The 7,530-nt window shown below is 28.2% G+C and overlaps 1 protein-coding gene across 1 annotated transcript in view; it reads left to right on the top strand.

Moving 5' to 3' along the window:
* LOC100198075 (potassium voltage-gated channel subfamily D member 3) overlaps positions 1 to 7,530 on the top strand; it is a 37,436-nt gene that overhangs the window by 12,495 nt on the left and 17,411 nt on the right. The window lies entirely within an intron of this gene.

Raw genomic sequence — 7,530 nt, 5'->3', positions numbered from 1 at the left:
GTTTCTTTGCAAACACCAAAATACTTTAAATTAAAATTTTAAAGTGCACTGAACTGCAATTTTTTCGGTTTAGTGGCTTTTGTTAAAGACTTTTAAGACTGTTAAAGACTTTTTAAGACTGTTTTTAAGGCTGTTAAACTTTGTGTCAAACTATCTCATTTCAACATATTCGTTGTATGGGCTGGTTTGGCGCTAAATCAATCCAAGAAAAAAAATCTTTTTTTTTTCTAATTTTAATTAAAATTATTTATACTATTTTTTTTTAATTTTTTTTTTATGTGTTCTTATTTTGGTTGACATATAAATATACATAAATGAATAAAAATAAGAATTATATAAATATTTTTACTTAGACATTAAAAAAAAAAGCAAAGAGTAATTTGCTATTCTCATAATATAAAAAAAATCAGTTGAAACCTTTTTTATTTTTGTTTCAGTGAAACAAATCGTTTGTAAAAGCAATTAAGGGGGTCTTTCATTTGTCAATTCTTAACCCCTTCCCTCTTGTCACAAACAATCACATACTCCTGAACCTACACATACCCTCTGCCTCCTAAACAGTGATGGATCCAGGATTTTTTGGTGGGGAGAGGGGATGTTGATACCAAAAGTGTTTTTGGAAATTACGAATCAAAAGATATCGACTCAGTTTCGATTCGACTGATAGTATTTGAGTTGTACTACTAAGTGTTGGAGACCAAGGTATACCTTCTGTGGGTTCTTCCCACCCTTCATTGTATATGGATATTTGAAAGAAGAATCCGGCATCCAATGTTCAGTCATCAATTTCTTTTTTTCTAAATCATTGAGTTTTTTCACAGATTCAATATTTCTTACGTCACCCGAAAAAGCACAAACAATATCATTACTGGCTGGATGAGAATTATCTTTGTATGCCTCGTTATCTGTTTCTATTAACATCGTTTGAATAGGTGTACAAGTAAGAGATTGCGAGAGGACGTCGGTTGGTTATCGAAACAAATAGGAGGTTTTTTAATCAAAAAATCCGTAATGAAAAGCCTAGGTTTCTTTAGCGGTCGTTCTTTGCTCATGGTAATCTCAATCTAGAATCGCATATATATATATATATATATATATATATATATATATATATATATATATATATATATATATAATATTGTTTAAACTTACCTTAAAATTTAAATGTTTTCTAAAGTTTTTGAGTGCGAAAAAAAAAAGTACCATAAAGTAAAATTGTGCGGCGCAATGGTATCTTTTTTGTATGGTTAAATCAAAGTGAAAAAAAAATGAATGAAACATTAGGCATTTCTTATGGAAGAATTTAAGATCAAGAGCGCAGATTATTTCAATAGTTTCAATATTTTGATTATTTCAGGGTGTGTATTTTCTGGTGGGGAGGGGATGCATACCCCATACCCCCCTGGACCCGTCACTGCTCCTAAACTGTGATAGCAGTTTTCTCGTCAAAAAAATTTTAAAAGGTTTAAATGCAAATACTTTGCAGCATTTTAAAAATTCAACCCCATGAAAATATAGCACTGCGCGTAAACATAAGAAGTGTAAATAAAAACTCCGACAAACCAAAGATTTTTTCGCTTAAAAAAAGTATTAATAAGTTGTAATAGTAAAATAATTTTTTAAAGTTGCTCTTGGTCTTGCGGTAAAACTATTTTCGATTTGATAACTTTTATAAATGTTATGAAAAATCACTCAGGAAGAGTGCCGTCAGTTTTTTAAAATTTCCTTTGTTAACGATTTTTAATGAATGAGTTCGATACTTTTGCAATTCTTTTGTTGCGTAACTCGAACTCTTAATTATAGATATAAAAATCCAAGATAAAAATCGCTCGGTAAAGTAAGTGATGTAACGTAAGTTAATGTATAGTATGAAAAAAACAAGTTTATTTTCCTTAGCCGGTCACCTCTGATAAACTTTTATATATTTTTTAAGTTAGTATAGAATTCTTAACATCTTGTGAAAGTTTCTAATACAAACCGCTTTACTGATTCGAACAAATCTGATCTAAAAGTTGAAGCAATTTTATTATCTTTTTTTCCGTGTAACGTAAGTTAAGTGGCATTTTCAGTAATAAGTTCGCCCTCTATTGGCCAGACTCAAAACTTTTTAGCTTATTTTATTCGTTAGACTAATAGCTTTCATACAAAATAGCTAAAAGTTACTGTTTAAATAAGCAAATATTTGACAAAGTTGTTGCGCGTGTAACGTAAGCTTAAAATGGAATTGCCCATATATATATATATATATATATATATAATATATATATATATATATATATATATATATATATATATATATATATATATATATATATATATATACACACACACACACACATATATAAATATATATATATATACATATATATATATATAAAATCTCAATATAAAACTGGTATTATCAGAAAAAGCTTCAAAAATTGTGTAAAAGAAATATTTTATAAAATCATTTTTAGAAGAAAAACAAAATTAGAAACTAATCTATTTAATAATTTTATATACAGCTGGCAGCATAAATTTTTTTTTTTTTTTTTTTACAATAAGTGCTACAAAATTACCATTACGTAAGATGTTCAGATTTGAGTTATAAGGTCGAGTGATTGATATATGGAAGTAGAGTTTTCAGCCTTGTTGTTAACTGATTATAATAAAAAATGCTAACTTAATTGAAATTTAAAAAAAAAAAAACTAAAATTAATGAAAATAAACAAATTTTTTTAAGACTTAATTTTATTAAAGTTGCAAATAAATTTAAAAATGAATTATTTAAAAGTTGATACAATATACTTATCAGTTTTGTTATTGCTATGAAATTTTTGCAAACATACAGTGGCGTCGCGACACACTCGGTGGTCCGAAGACAAAACCTCGTGACGCCTCTGCAAACATATATTACGATGTAATGCTGTAATGGTATTATTTTTTTTTATTAAATGGACATAAATAGACATAAAAGATTTATTTAAATGGATTGGGACATTAAGTTCATGTACATGGTATCTGAGCACGCTTTCCTTAATGGCTGTTTCTTAATTTTCTGTGAAATTATTTTGTTTTAATTTAAATTAAACACAATTAAAAACAAAAATTATAAGTTTTATCGAATGTTTTGAAAAATTAACTACCATGTAAATAATTTAATTGCAAAGCTTTCTCGATTGCAAATATGCAAGATAAAGAATTATTCCACTTGGGCGCCTAATGACCAGGAAAATCGATAATATTTTTCGATTTTGGTAATGAATGGATTGGTGATTTTTCAAGTTACTTTTAATTTATTTTTTTTCAAATTTTTTTTTTGGTTTTGGTTTTATTGTTTTTTGTGTTGTGTTTTGGTTTCAGCTGAAAGTTATGTTTTTGTTTTCTTGTAATCTTAAATGGTACTAAATTACAAGAAGAAAACCGACACAAACAGTATTTTTTAATACACTAAAGTTTTACTTGGTCTAAATAAGCATATATCATAATACGAAGACTAGCAGTGATGCATTAAGACACATCACTACTGTAAATTTTTAAGGTTTTGCTGTTTACAAGTAGAAAATAAACGTCGTTTACAGAGTTGTTTTAAATTTTTATTTCACATTTTGTCTCAATATAAGGACTCATTTAGTCTTTTCTATTACATTAAAGTGAATAAATTATGGATTAAATATAATTCAATTGGTGTGATAATGATGGAATTATTTTAGTGATTTAAAATGACAAGGAAAAACTTATAAACGCCATGATTTCAAGCAGCCGTGGCGTTGTGGTTAGAGTTCTGGCTTCAGAGCTGGAGCTTCGTGGTTTATAACTGGCTCTGGTCATCATTAATAAGGAAGGAAGCATGAACATAGTTAAATGCAGTTCTGCGGACTTCTATGGTAACACCGTTAGGACTTCTTGGAGCACCTAATTAACTGATGTTTTTCCTCGCAGTGGTATTTTTCGTAAAGGTTCTTAATTCGGAGTCGATTCGATTGACCTTGAGAGGTGAATATGTTAAAATAAATAAAACTAATTATTAATATAGTAGGAGCATGTGTCATAGGGGTGATGTCATAAAGTATTTTTTGTTTTATTATTATCGATAAGTTAAGTTTAAACGGCCAGGTCAAAGCTATTATGCTTGTGTGTTACTTGGAGTAATTCTATATGTTAAGTCTTTAAACAGATATTATTGCAAATATGTTTAATTATTTCTCTTTTTCCCAAATATACCCAATACCATTCCTTTTTTCTATTTTCCCCCTCTTAGCTTCCCCCTCTCTCCAAATATTTTACAATCAAGGCCGCTTTATGAAGGAATAAGTTGAACTTTAATAAGCGGATATTCTTAATGGGTGACCTCTTTTTTTTTTCAAAAACGAATAATGTTATATTAAATATAAAATAAATGGGGAGAAGTGGGACAAGTAAATTATTTTTAGGGTTTTTGCAACATTTTTTTTATTTGATGTATAAACTGAACCAAACAATTTTTTAAGAATAAACCTTCTTTTTAGGCACCGATTCAATCCCCTTAGGTTTCCAGCCAATTATAACTAAGTATATAAGTTTTTGCTTTTAGAGAAACCATGCCATTGGGGTAAAGTGTGACAAGTGTGAGTAGAAGTAGGACAAATAAATTTAAAACAACATTTTAACACAAATTATTAAATAGAAATTAATAAAATCATAAAATCACCTAATCGACATAAAAATGTTCAAGAGCTTTCACCAATCGAAATAATCAAATAGCGACGGAAGAAGCGGGGCATAAGTATTTCTTTTTTCTGTCCCATTTCACCCCAATGTAAACACTTTTTTTTGGAACATTTCAAAATTAGGGCTTCTAGCGTACGCAGGGAAACAAAGTAATTTCTGCTAAATAGATGGGAAGGAATTTATTTGTTTTCATTAAATAACAGTATTTAGACACCACTCCTAATTAGAAATTTTAGGCTGTCCCACTTCTCCCGCGTCCCACTTCTCCCCACTCTCCCTTAACATTTAATAAAAAATGGTACTTTTAATGGATATGTCTTTTACAAATTTTTTTATGTTTGTGATGAAGCTAGTGATATTCCGACAAGTTTGACAGAGTCGAATGACATGAAAAGTGAATTAGTTAATGCGACAAGAGTAAAAATAGAACCTGATTTGGAAACCACATTTTCACAGAATCCAATAATACGGAAAAAAAAATAAAGTACAGCTATATGGAAATCAAAATAAAAGAAAATAAAAACTATTTGTTTTCAAAAAGTAACTTAAATTTATTCTTCACTAAAACATTTTGGTTGATGTTATTTATATAGTTTTATATATGCATTTAAAATATGGTAATGTGATTGTATGTCATACATTTTTATTTTACATTTAATATTTATTATTTTGCGATACGAAATTTTAAAAATATACCAATGTTAAGTGTATTGTAAAGCTTTATACTTACATAGATAATTAAATCTATATTTGTCTTTGTTATATTTAAAAAGTTCTGTTTAAAGTCTTCCATTAGTACGATACATTAGTAAGATTCTCACCAAATTATATTAATCAGATATTGACAGTGCTCAATATTATCAAATAATAGAGCAATTTATACTTTATGTAATTAAATGAATAAAAACAACTAAATAGCAGGACTTAAAGTTTCATGCCCGAAGGCAATCATCAGCCGTGAATACCGTGAAACTTTAAGTCCCGCTATTTAGTTGTTTTTATTCATTTAATTACATAAATATATATATATATATATATATATATATATATATATATATATATATATATATATATATATATATATATATATATATATATATATATATATATCGATAGATAGATAGATAGATAGATAGACAGACAGACAGATAGATATTTATATACTTAGTTTTACTGGTCAAAAAAGCCAGTAATTTTTACTGTTTTTAATACACTGTATATGCTAAGTGATGTATATTATGTCGTTGAAAGGGAAAGCGGAGTTAGCTGGTTTAATTTTTAGTTTTTAAGGATTGTTTAAATGCATTAAAGAATATGAATTTAGAATTTATATTATAAGTGTAGAAAAAATATTTTTTTTGTTTTTCATAATCTCTTACTCTTGGTCCGTGGTTAATATTGCTTTTCATTGAGTTGAGCCTTTTGCGGATCTTGGTACGTGGCCTCCGTATGGCAATAAGCTGGAGGATGATAAGCCACAATGCTTATCATCCTCCAGCACAATTATATCAGTTTGTTAGTACTAAAAGTGCCGCTAAAAATTTATTCTTTAAGTAAATGTATTTCTGTCTCACTGTAAACCTTTTATTTTATTTTTATTTTTTTTTTGAGCTATTTTATTCTATCTTTTTAACTGTTTATTTCTTACCATCTTTTGTGCCTTACTTTCTTTAGCACGTCTACTTTTAGTTCGCGAAATCAGATTATTACGCTCTAGTTTGAGTTGAACCTGTTTTTCGCGGATCTTGGTATTAGGTCTTCGTACGTTAATGAGCTGGTGGAGAATAATCCACAGTATTAGATTTATGTATTTATATATTGAAATTACGGTCAATAAGACAACTAACTGGATAACGCAATGAACGAAGTTGCTTTTAGCAATGAACTACCATTGCTTATCGACCTAATAACAAAGATCATGCGTAATAAATGTTCAATTTTTGGCTAACTGCTCTTCGGCTTGAAGCTGTTACTACCGCGTGCTTAATGGGGAAGGGGTTTATTAGCCCAGATCAAATAAACGGGAAGGTCATAATAAAAAGGTGAGCGGAAATTTTTTACCAAACACAAATAAAACAACTTAATTCTAGAGTGGCTTGCAATCAAATGCATATTTTAACAGCTCTTTCATAATTTCAATAGGAATATGCTTATATAAGCTTTATACTGTAGTAAAAAATAAAAGAAAATCTAGTTTTTGACAAATCAAGGTTTACGAAATTTCTTAAAGGTCTTCAATTTTTAAAACCTGATTACATTGAAAGTTTTTATTCTCATGACTAATATTAACTCTGGCCATTGATCAATTTATAAGTGCAAAATTGGTCATTCTGAGATAAGTATGTAGTTTTGTTATATTTCGTTAGATCTTTCATTTGGTCAATTTATGATTGCTGCAGTTTAAAAATAATAATTTATTTTTATGAAAAATAATTTAGCTTTCATTATAACCCTATTTTTGGCAACAAATCAAATTTTTAAACTCTTCTCCTGCAAAATGTCATATTTGCACTTTTAAATTGACCAATGGCCGCATATATATTTTTGTTTTCGTCTTGAGATGTTGTTTTTTTGTTGATAACAAGTAAATACTAATAAACGGGGGGAGGAGTCTTACGTAGAGGATCGTATCATATCTATGCAATATTTAGTTTAAATAAATTACAAGGTTCTTTTTTGAATGAGGTCAATTTATATTACTTTTGTTTGGTAGTTTACACTACCTACGTTTGGTAATTTATTATACCTTCTTTTTGGCAGTTTATATTACCTCTGATTAAAAATTAATGTTAGATATTTTTTATATTACTTCTGTTTGGTAATTTATTACCTCTGTTTGAC

The sequence above is a fragment of the Hydra vulgaris genome, chromosome 09 (assembly GCF_038396675.1).
Source record: "Hydra vulgaris chromosome 09, alternate assembly HydraT2T_AEP".
NCBI classification, from domain to species: Eukaryota; Metazoa; Cnidaria; class Hydrozoa; order Anthoathecata; family Hydridae; genus Hydra; species Hydra vulgaris.
This window is presented reverse-complemented; position numbering and strand designations above follow the sequence as displayed.